We start from the raw sequence: 12,632 nt of genomic DNA on the forward strand, positions 1-12,632 counted from the left end.
TAATAATAATAATAATAATAATAATAATAATAATAATAATAACCGTATGGCCTCAGCTACCGTTTACAGCCACTTTAATTTGACACTATCAAAGCTTCCTATTTGTCAATTTCGAAGTTCCATTTTACTCTAGCAGAGTAACGTGGATCTCTCTTGGGCGACCCATGGCTGAGTTTTTAGTATATTTTTTTCGCATAAACACCAAATGTATCACCAGATATCTTTTACATGCCAGCCTCGTAGGACATACGAGTGTCGAATGGACTTTTTCCGACCTTCAAAATTCAGACTGCCTTTGCCGGGTCTGAACCCTTAATCTTGCAATTCGAAGGCCGACATTAACACTGATCCAAAGCGAGAGCTAATAAATAATGAAATAGGTTCTTTTTTTCTTCCAATAGCTGATGTGGGAACTCTCCGAAAATAGCGGAGAATTGAGATTTCAACCTACTATACAACCGTCCTCATGAAGTTGGCTGCATCAGGTTCCAGCACTCATGCGTTAGATTTTAAATCTCCGGCAGAGTTGAGAATGGAACTGGAGACCTCTAGAGCCTGAATCAATACTTACTCCGAGACCTTGAAGACAGCAACAATCATAATATGCATTTGTCAGACTCCTTAACTGAAAAGTCAGTACAGTGGTCTTCGGTTCAGAAATTCCCGGTCTCGTCAGGGATTTTTAGCCGCGTCCTCTAGCTCAGGGATTGGGTGTTTGTGTTCATCTTAATACACACCACTTCATATACAAACAACATATCACACTACCAACCACCACAGAGACAAGCAATAGTGAATATATTTCTTCACATAGTGTCGGCGTTTAGAAGGACATTCGGCTGTAAAAGTGGGTCAAATTCACATATAGTTCCGATCCCAAATAATTGGGAGAGGGCAAGGAATAATAATAATAATAATAATAATAATAATAATAATAATAATAATAATAATAATAATAATAATAATAATAATAAGACGAATGCTACATATCTAACATCCCTTCTAAACCGAAAGCTTGCATTCGGGAGATAGTAGGTTTGTGCCTCTCTGCCGGCAGCCTTGAAGATGGTTTTCCATTGTCTCCGAGGAAAATACTGGGGCTGTACCTAAATTCACTTCCTTTCTAGTCCTATCTCATCGTCGCAAAAGACCTGTCTGAGTTCGGTGCGACGTAAATCTATTGCCGTGAAAAGGAGTTCAGCGTGCCATTAAATCTACTGACACGGATTTCTCGTATCGAAGTATTTTAAATACTTTTAAATATTTTAAAATAAGATTCGATCCCGCTACCTTGAGCTTAGAAGGCGACCGCCTAATTAACGCAGTTAGTCGGTCTCAAGTCCAAATAAGAGATGGCGGTAACAAATCAACTTAGGTCGTTTCAGCTCGTCTGAAATATAAACATGAAATACAAGAACCTCTGTAATCCCCTTCTGCTGGTGGAGTCCGGAAGGGTGTCTGTAAATCATTCACTAACTAGGTGTTGAACTCGAAGCTCCTGAGGGGAAATGTATACCAGTTTGTTTGCCCACTAAAAACATTAAGGCGTGTAATATTGCTCGCACAAAGGCTGGCAGATTAAGTGATAGTGGAGACAGCCCCATTCTTACGGCCTTATCTCACTCACACCCTCTAATGCATATGTATACAAACAACTTACTACTGCATGCTGCCTTGGTGTCGCACTGCAGCACGGAACCACGAGCTGTGACACCAGTTCTCATTTAACACATCAAGTGTCGCCACGAAAATTTATTTCTTCTTCTTCTTCTCCTTCTTCTTGGCTTTTTCCCCAAAGTATCTGAGGTCAGTGCTAATGTGGGTTAAGCTCGGTTTTACGACTGCATGCCCTTCCTGACGCCAACCCTATGTGGAGCGATGTATTCACTATTGCGTGTTTCAGTGGCGGTTGATAGAGTGGTGTGTTGTAGATCTGTGCAAAACGACACGTAGACTCACTCAAAATCATTTATAAGAAAAATGGGTCTCGCTCAGTCCAGACTCGTTCAGAGCTTTCTGCTCGAGCACTCTAGTTCAACGAGTGTCTGGAAGGACGAAACTCTAAAAGGTGCTCAACTTCACTGAAGAAATTAGTCCACCGAACTGCCTGTGCTGTCTGATCACAATGAGCAGAAACGAGTCTGGACAGATTGAGCACCTCAGAAACTCGGAAGTTCAGGTGACTCACCCTTTCGTAGAGGTGGATTAGTGCCTGATGGTACAAATCCTAAGCTGCGCACAAAATGAGTTTCGTATGCAGGCGAGTCTATATGCTGCAGCGCGAACGCAAGAACGTTCACTTCGCTAATTGCTACGGAAGTGTTCTCGTAATTTTAACTATATTGCAGGTTAAGATCTCAAGTGAGCAGAAAAGCAGTAGTTAACCCTTCCACTACTTTCCTGCCACTCCTCCCACCACAAGCTAAAGGCTCAGCGCAGGTTAGTGCCATTAGGTAATAATCTACCTCTACACTTGCCACAGGCACTGGTTCTCCGCACATCTCCCTTGTACAGCCACTGCATATAGTACTCGCAACGCACAAGCGTGAAGCAAAAACAAGGCAACAATTCGCAGTTTGTTCACCCACCGAATGACAGAACAATTGAGTGGTCTGGTATACCGAATCGTTTATCGAGGTTGCGTTTAGGATGCCTCACACAGCTCACTGTTCAAATATAGCCCACTTCGACTGAGCAGCAATGAGTCTGGTTCGAGTCTGTCCAGATAAGTTCATTTATGAGTTTATCTCTGTTCTAGTAGCAGGCTCGTTCTCTGACCAAATGAGCTGAGTGGTAGAAGTAGAGACGGAATGAACTCACACTCGCTCATAGCACGGCTCTAGTGTGTTGTGGACAAACACCTCGTCCCAGAGTCAGAAAAATTAACCACGCGCGGTTAAAATCCCAGACCCAGGGAAAAACCCTCTGAACCTAAGATATGGATGCTGACAATTCAGTCAAGGAGACGGATCGAGAATATACTTCTTCAAGTTGTGAAGTAATTTTCACGTTGCACGTGTTCAAGGGTCCATCATCACACCAAGACTTATCTTCTGTTCAACTGACGTTCAAAGAACTCAATCAGTCCCAGTCCGATCTGATGTTACCAACTTCATAAGGCACACTTTGAGTTAATCGTAAAGAAACTGAACGTTATCGAAGGTTACTTTCACGATCCCGCATCGTCCTTCCAGGAACTAAGACTCTCCATGCGGGCTCTTATCAACACAATGGAAACAAAAATAGCATCATGCTGAGATTTCACATCCTATGAACAATGAAGTCGTAATGTTGACTGGTAACAGAGAATATTGGAGAAACATTACATATACGAGTAACTAGAGGGCGGATTTGGCATTTTTGCATGTTTTATTTGCTTCAAGATATAATGTGTCCATAAGAAATAAAGGCGATACGTACCATTAGAAATCGAATGGCTAAATTTTATAGTGGATATACATACATAATTGCAGTTTTATTATCACTGCGCATAAAACAACGTGTAACATTGTATACTGATATTCAAATGGGTACAACAATGCAAGGAAATGAATATGTAAAAATTCCGTTCTCCGCTGGCAGCTTTTACAATGCATTGTTGTTGACAGTTAACAAGAGCTTGAATATGTGTACGGTACGTGTTTTTTTTTTTTTTGTGGCGTTTTGGTCTTCGGTTCGGATGTTGGAATCATAGAAAAATGATGTTTTACGAGATTTGAAGTAGCAGAGAGGAGAAATTCTTTCTCGATATTTGGCAGGGACCAACCCACCCACCCCAAGAAGTATTCTTACTTACATAAAAGAATTAAAACAGAAACAGCCTGAAACTAAATAATGCCACCAATTTATTTGTCCTTGTGGTCTTATCACTAGCAGGATCTAAGTAGTCCAGACCAATATTTTGTAGCTCGAACGTATCTTTACCCTTCATCTTAGAAATAATGCGCCGACGTTGGCAAGCGTGTTTAGTGCATTGCGAGCTCGCCGGAGCCGTCGGTATGTTGTATCTATAACCTATACAGTACTTTCATTTCTTCGTTGTATGAAGACCAGTGGCCACTAGAAATCATGCCAAAAGAAAAAGCAGCTAAAAGTATTCTGCTTCAGCAGTTGATATTTGGAGAACAAACCTTACACGTAGAGGAAAAACAAGTGTTTTGTAGAGTATGCAATCGTTCATATATTGCTGTTTTTTAGTGCAAAGATGCATGCATATTTTGCAGTTTTAGTGCATATGAATGTGCCGTCTACATGGAACACCTAATGAGGCAAAACAAACGACAATGAAATGTTATTAAATTGCCTTGGTACAGTGTACGTAAAATCAAACTGTGTACCATGATATGCCACACACTGTTCAGAACGTTTCTGAATATAATTGAACATGTTGTTGAACAAAGGTTGCAAAAAATACAATGTTCTCGCGTAATTCAGGAATTATGCAGGTGGGCGATTTGTCTTGAAAAACTGATTCGTTCAGCATGAGAGACCGTGAGATCCGAGGAGGGGGAGGGGGCAAGTAGGAAGGGTTCGGGAATGGAGTTCCACGAGAACTTAGGGTATCTCCAGAGTGTCGTTGCATAAGGGTAAGAGAGGCTTGGGCTGTTTGAGGGGTAAGTTTCTGATGCGACAAAACGGCGCATATCTCGCACGGATGGGGTAATAATGAGGTCTCTGTAGACAACCTGGTCTACTGTTTTCGGATTCTTTCAACATCCTCGAAAGGGCCAAATATTCCATGATCGGGCACGGCCTATCAAATCGTAACTCGCGCGCTTTGTAGTGTTTCTATATAACGACAAACACCCAAAAAAAAAAATGTTTGTCCACTGATGCAGTCATCAAGGTGAATATACAGGGTGTTTTATAAAGAATGAACCGATTTCGAAGGCTTATAGTGCCGTACTCAAGCCACGCAGCGGATCGAGTCGCATATCGTTACAAAGGGCGTGGTCCCATATTTCTATTAGTAGTCAGTAGAGTGCTCCGCGCCTTCCTCACCTCACCTCCCCACCCCTCCCCCACCCCCGACTCCATTCAACCTGCACAGCAGTGAGCTCACTCAATTGTCGCGTGAGTCTAACAATGGCAACACCTCAGCACAAAGCGTTCTGTGTTGTTGCGTTCTCACGGACCGGGTCTGTGGTCACGGTGCAACTACAGTAGTGTTCCGTAGGAGATTTAACGACGACGCGTACGGGCCCTCTCCCTAGAACATCCGACGGTGGTTCCAACAGTTCCAGGAAATAGGTTTGTGTAGAGGAAAAAACCCCTGATCGACCGCGAACTGCACGGTCAGAAGATGATGTGAGGAGAATCCAAGAGGCGTTTACTCGGAGCCCCCGGACATCCATATCCCAAGGTCGCCGTCAGCTTCAGGTGAGCAGTACCAGTATCTGCCGTGTCCTGAAAAGACGCCTAAACATGAAACCGTACAGACTTCAGCTGGTTCAGGCACTGAGATATTTTGACAAGGGACAACGGATGGAATTCCGTGCTGCAATGCTGAACATGGAAATGATGATGAAGACACCTTTTCGCGCCTCAGTTTTAGTGACGAAACAACCTTCCATATCAATGACTGTGTAAATCGTCACAATGTTCGGATTTGGGGAACCGAACACCCACATGCTACAATCGAGCACGAAGGGAATTCTCCCAAGGTTAATGTTTTCTGTGCGGTGAGTAATGTGAGGGGTTTATGGCCCTTTCCCTTCTTCAACACCAACACTGTCACAGGACAAAGCTATCTCGTAATGTTACGGACATGGCTCTTCCCTTTGCTGCAAACACTCTCATGCGACTTCATTTTCCAACAAGATGGAGTCCCGCCCCATAGGAGCTTACCAGTGCGAGCCTTTATGAGTGAAACAGTGCCTCAACGGTGGACACACTGCTACGGATCGTGCTCTACTCGCATGGCCTCGCAGATCCCCTGACCTCACTCCTTGCGACTTCTTCCTGTGGGGATACGTCAAGGACAAATTTTACTGTATGTTCCGCCACTACCCACAACATTGGATGACCTTCAAGAGCGGATAACACGTGTGATCCACTCAGTGGACCGTGATATGCTGCAACGCGTATGGGAGGAATTGTCCTATCGCCTTGATGTGGACCGTGCTGCTGGTGATGGTCATATTGAACACGTGTAGGACTAAACTTGAACATCAGTCAAACACATGTGTCTTAGGTTTAATCTTGTACTACTAACTGTTGGGAAAATATAGCTCGATGAAATCGGTTCATTCTTTATGAAAGACCATGTAGATTTCGTCTAAAAATCATGTTGCAGATGAAATCTGGATCTTCATTTGTTATGACAATACTCGGCTGCAGTTCTGACGCCCAACTCCGTATGATAGAAAATAATGTTCCACGACAAACACCTTCTCTTCTGTTGTGAGAACCGCAATTGAAGAAATCAACACAACACTGGATTCACAATATGTCAAACTACGAGGGCTATAAATATAGTGGCAACATAGTCCAGGCACTCGCAGGAGATCGGGCCTGCACATACAGGATACGAGAGCGGTCAGGTGGCGCTGTTGTCGATGTGCACTGTGCATTTGACGAGTATTGGGAGTGTTATTGCTGTGTGGCGTTGAAGTGAAGAGCGGCCGCTCTAAAGCATGTTTTAAAAGGGGATCGGTGTTCGTGTATAAAAATCGAGGTTGACCGTGGCAAAAATGCATCAGAATGTTATCGAGGATTAAGTGAATCATGTGGCGAGAATGCATTGCCGTACAAGACGGTTGTACGATGGGTCAATGCGTTTCGTGCGGGTCGGAATTGAGCATTGGAAGGTCTTGAAACACCCTCCGTACTCACTAGACACGAGTCCTTGTGACTTCGACCTGTTTTCGACGTTGAAGGAAGCCCTCCGAAGCCGCCTGACGTGGCATCTGTACTCCGCGCAGTAGGGCACTCCGTCGCTGTCATCAACAGAGAACGCCTTGCCAACGGCTTTCCGTCACTTTGTGGGTGACTACAATGAAGGAATATAATGCAACTGTACTTGTTAGTTCATTAAATATTGCGTTCTATCAATATTGCCACTACTTTATTTACATCCACTGTGGGTGGGGGCGGTAGAGTAACACATACGATATCCCCTGCCTGTCGTAAGAAGTGACGAAAAGGAGCCCCAGAGGCGTGGGTTGGTGACCACGGGGCCCTTAGCTCAGTCTTGGCATTGCTTCCACTTGTGCCAGGCTCCTCACTTTCATCTATCTGACCTCCATTGGTCAACTCTTGTTCTCTTCCAACCCCGACGGTATTAGAGCACTCGAGGCCAAGGGAGTCTTTCATTTTCACCCCTATCGTGGCCTTTGTCTTCCTTTGGCCGATACCTTCATTATTCGAAGTTTCGGATCCCTTCCACTTTTTCTCTCTGATTAGTCTTACCGATACATAGAGGATGGTTGCCTAGTTGAACTTCCTCTTAAACAATAATCACCACCACCACTACTTTATTTACAGCCCTCGTATTATATAAATAAATAAATAAATAAATAAATAAATAAATAAATAAATAAATAAATAAATAAATAAATAAATAAATAAATAAATAAATAAATAAATAAATAAATAAATAAATTCTTCGTTGCTAAGGAAATGTTGATAGTAGATGAGCGATCATGCCAGTGTCATTTACTTTTCCACATACTGTGTTAAGCCTATTTCAATACAAATAAATTACGTAAACCTAAATATTTCGATACTGCTTTAACCTCTTCAGGGACAAATTATTTTTTCTCTGTATTTTATTGTGGAATATTTGAATGATAGGAAATTAAAAATCAACAGTTTTATCATAAATTTTTTGAAACATACAGTAGATGTTACACACCCAATTTTCCCAACTTACCCAGTTTGTGTGGTTGTAAACCAATTTAGATAGGAATTATCGCCCTAAAAATGTAATGGTCACATATGTTCTAGTGATGGGACATTCGATTCATTTTACTGAATCGATTCATTTGATTCCGTTCACGTTACTGAATCGATACAGTGATCCGATTCACGGCTCATTGGTCACCGCTCCTACTGCATCTGTGTAGTATGTACTGGTAAGACAGCAGCAACAGCATTCAGTGCTCGCAGCTGCCATCTGGTCTTCATACTATGAACTCCTTTCTTAGAAAAAATGCTAGTTACTCTAATACATCGAAGGTTTCCGGCGACGCAGGGTGGGAAAGGTTAGGAAGGTAGCAGCCATGGCCTGAATTAAGGTACAGTCCCAGCATTTCCTGGTGTGAAAATGGGGAAACTACGGAAAAACCATCTTAACGGCTGCCGACGGTGGGATTCGAACCCACCAACCCCGGAATGCAAGCGCATAGCCACGCGATATTAACCGCACGACAACTCGCTCAGTCTTTTTTTAAAAGTATTTTTCTATCAGCTGAGGATTTTTTTTTAAATCGTCATATTTTGTATAGGCTACCCGAGATGTACAGTAGCCCGCTGGTTTTCTGATTCAACATACTGTTATTGCGTCTGTCCACATATGATTGAAGTCTTGTGCAACGATGTGACATATGAACTGAGAGAATACTGAGCCGTTCTTCCCAATATAAAACGGGTATACTTTTGAGTGGTCATGACTCATGAGCATGACTCATAGTCATAGGGCAGGCTAGAGTCGAGTTTAACTGTCAAATGCCAACTAAATTATAATACTAAATATCATTGAACTAATAAATAGTATAACCTAATAGCCTACCTACTTACTAGCTACTTCAGAATTATGTTGTGACTACCTTTTTAACACTGCAAATAAATCCATCTATTATTTAAACCTCCCTGTAAGAAGAGGACAGTAAATGCAAATGGGTATTATTTTCAAATGAGCTGAGCTCGAGAGTCCATTATAGCATACGATTCTTTCAGTCTAGCATGGCTCACTGTATGTCTCGCTGCAGCGGAAGCTCGGCTCTCCGCGTGTCCAGTGAGCCGATAAGGAGCCGTGTGTATCATGTGTCTCACTGAGCCGCGCTCGTTCACGATTCTTTCGATGTGCCATGATTCACTGTATGCCTCGCTGCAGCGGAAGCTCGGCTCTCCGCGTGTCCAGTGAGCCGATAAGGAGCCGTGTGTATCATGTGTTTCACTGAGCCGCGCTCGTTCACGATTCTTTCGATGTGCCATGATACACTGTCTCGCTGCAGCGGAAGCTCGGCTCCCCGTCAACGTCCAGTGAGTGCGCCACTCAGCACTGTCCGCTGGGAGTAAGCTGAATCGTGTGCCGTGAGCTCGCCTTTCCTGTGAATCGATTCACTCGGGCACTTGAATGAATCGATACACTGCTTCGAATCATGCATTCAGTAGCCAACACTAATATGTTCCAATCTCCCTGAAGAGGTTTTAAACATTTAAGAATAACAGTGCATTCCTTCTTTGAGTGAAGGCCGATTACAAGCAACAACAACAATGATCAACTTTGCGTGAAATATTTTACTATACAGTAAGGTTACGAAAGTGCCAAATTATGTGTACATTATTATTATTATTATTATTATTATTATTATTATTATTATTATTATTATTTACATCGTACTGAATCAGCTCATTTTATGGCCAGATGCCTTTCCTGATGCCGAACCTCCCTGGAGTGAAGCGTACAATACTGAGTGTTTCTGTGGTGGATTGTAGTGTGATGTGTTGTACGTAAGTGAATATGTGTGTTAACACAAACACAAAAACCCTGCCCCCGAGCGAAAGGAATTCACCATACGCGGTTAAAATCCCCGACCTGGCTGGGAATCTAACGCGGGCTCTCTGAAACGAAGGCTATTACGCTGATCATTCAGCCAAGGAGCCAACTTTATATTGTAATATTCGAATTTTAGTTTGACAGTTGAACGGAATAATGACAAGAACATAAACAGATTACTTCATACGGGTCTAAGTACAGGATAGTGTGCTCGCGGGAAGGGAGAAAACCCATTTCAAATGCAAATTTACATCTTTATTTAGGATATGTCTGTGCATAATATGCGTAGATTAGATAAGAGAACGGTCTTAAGTTCGTCCGTATCATTTGAAACATTACATCATTTGACAAATAAAGCTTAAATAAAACGGGTATAGAAAAGGCCTACGCCCTAACTTACAAAAAAAAAAAACTTCAACAAATTGACGTTAGAACATATGATAACGGAGAAAAATTAATACTTTCAGGCATTCAAGAGTAAGAACACACAAGCATGTACATGAAAAGGTACCTTAAAAACAACGCAGAAATAATGCACTTAAAAAGCTAAATTTACGACGAATTTGTTTCGCAAGGCTTAACTTGTTTGCTTCTTCTGGAATTTATTAGACTATATTTTCAAGATCCCTCAGTTTTCAGGATTAATACCTTCATCTTGCTGAAGTTCAGGTAGAAATATGCTGCAGAGAGTTGTACTCTGCGCGTTGGCCGTGCGCGTAGAGGCGCGCGGCTGTGAGCTTGCATCCGGGAGATAGTAGGTTCGAATCCCACTATCGGCAGCCCTGAAGATGGTTTTCCGTGGTTTCCCATTTTCACACCAGGCAAATGCTGGGGCTGTACCTTAATTAAGGCCACGGCCGCTTCCTTCCAACTCCTAGGCCTTTCCTATCCCATCGTCGCCATAAGACCTATCTGTGCGACGTAGAGCCCCTAGCATAAAATATAGTTGTACTCGTATAAACAGGCATAAACATTGAAGAAAAACCTCAAAGGTATTTAAAATGAAGAACACACAAACATTTACATAAAAGGTGGTGGCGTTGTGTTAATTCACGGAGTCTTGCAGAGTGAACGCTGAAAGGCATAACGGTCTATAATGAATAGGAATGGGAGAACATTGGGATAGAGAGATGCAGAACAAAGACAAGCAATGGTGCACGAAAGTAGCAATTAGAGTAAAAGATATTGAAAAGCAAATGATTATGGCAGAATGTAAGACTAAAAGGACGTTATTCGAATTCTGTGAATTTACTCGTAAAATGTCAGTTAAGAAAGAAACGCTTCCAAACAGAGAAGAAAGAAGTATGGTGTGGTGGCTAATGGTACTATATATGACTACGGGTCAGAGAGAGAAACATGACGAGAACCGTTGTTTACTTTGTGGGAAAATAATGGAAGAGGTGCATCTATTGAGAGTTTGTAGGGAGACGGATACAATTAGAGTAAAATATCTAGGAAGAGAATCTAAAGAAAAACTAGAAAGAAAGAAAGAAAGAATTCTACACAACTGTTAAATTATTGAATAAGGAATGCATTGCACCGGGAAGAACTGTAGTTTTTTTGTATTCCAGAAAGTATATGGCAAAAGGAAATAAGAACAAAATAAGCATTAAGGAAATAAGGAAGGATAAGAAAAATAATTACTAGTAGGTTTAAATATAATATTAAATGTAGCAATAGATAAATAGTTCTACTGTAGTGTCGTTATTCTATTAAACTACTAGCGAATTGATTGAGAACATTCATTCATGCATTCATTCATGTTACTCTCTCTCAAGTTGATGGTTATCCGTGACTGGGAGAGAGGACTGTTTATATTTTTTAAATTCGATCATCAAATCAATTCACTCACCAACTCATAAAGGCACACAGTCATTTTTTTCAGTCCTTCAATCCATTCAAAATGTATGTTGTAATTGTAGGATAACACTACAAAGACTGATGAGACAATTAAGCACCAATACAACTTAGGAAGGCTAAGATAGTTGTATGTCTCAGACTATATAACTCTTAACATCTAGAACAAAATAAATAATCTTTAAAGGAAATACAAACTACAATTTAGAAATAAGATTGAAATAGTTAACAAGTTTAATTATAAATGTTTAATGTTTTAATATGCATGTATCAAAACACATTTTGGATTACAATAAATGATTATTGCCTCCCCGGTTTCAGGTGATCCGAGACTGGGGGAGGGGAGTATTCTATTCTATTCTATAATGAAAGTGTAGGCCTATGTATATACGAATTTCTTCGTAATGTTGAACGTCACCGTGAGATGTCTTCGTCCTGCAATTTTGCTTTTCTGAAGCACGCAAACCTCCTTCACCACTCTTCCTATTCAAAGCATTTTTCTTCATTGCAGGGCATTCTCTAACTTTTCTGAAGAAGAATAACACACAGTAAAAGACCGCACGCTGTTGTATCAAATGTTAACAATGTCGGAGGAAGCGAGTGATTTCTCTTCGCATGTATTTTTTTTTTTTTTTTTTTTTGCTACGGGCTTTACGTCGCACCGACACAGATAGGTCTTATGGCGACGATGGGATCGGAAAGGCCTAAGAGTTGGAAGGAAGCGGCCGTGGCCTTAATTAAGGTACAGCCCCAGCATTTGCCTGGTGTGAAAATGGGAAACCACGGAAAACCATCTTCAGGGCTGCCGATAGTGGGATTCGAACCTACTATCTCCCGGATGCAAGCTCACAGCCGCGCGCCTCTACACGCACGGCCAACTCGCCCGGTGCATGTACTTTTATTAATAAAACTTTCAGTCACCCTAAGTCCCTACTGAAAATTACTGGGAAGAGCATATACATCCATTTTAGCTGTAAAATCGGTATTTTAACACACATCTTCAGGAATCTTCTTCTTGTTCGGCCGAATGCCCTTCCTAACGCCAAACTTTTGT

Source organism: Anabrus simplex, chromosome 1 (genome assembly GCF_040414725.1).
Source record: "Anabrus simplex isolate iqAnaSimp1 chromosome 1, ASM4041472v1, whole genome shotgun sequence".
In the NCBI taxonomy this organism is placed as follows: Eukaryota; Metazoa; Arthropoda; class Insecta; order Orthoptera; family Tettigoniidae; genus Anabrus; species Anabrus simplex.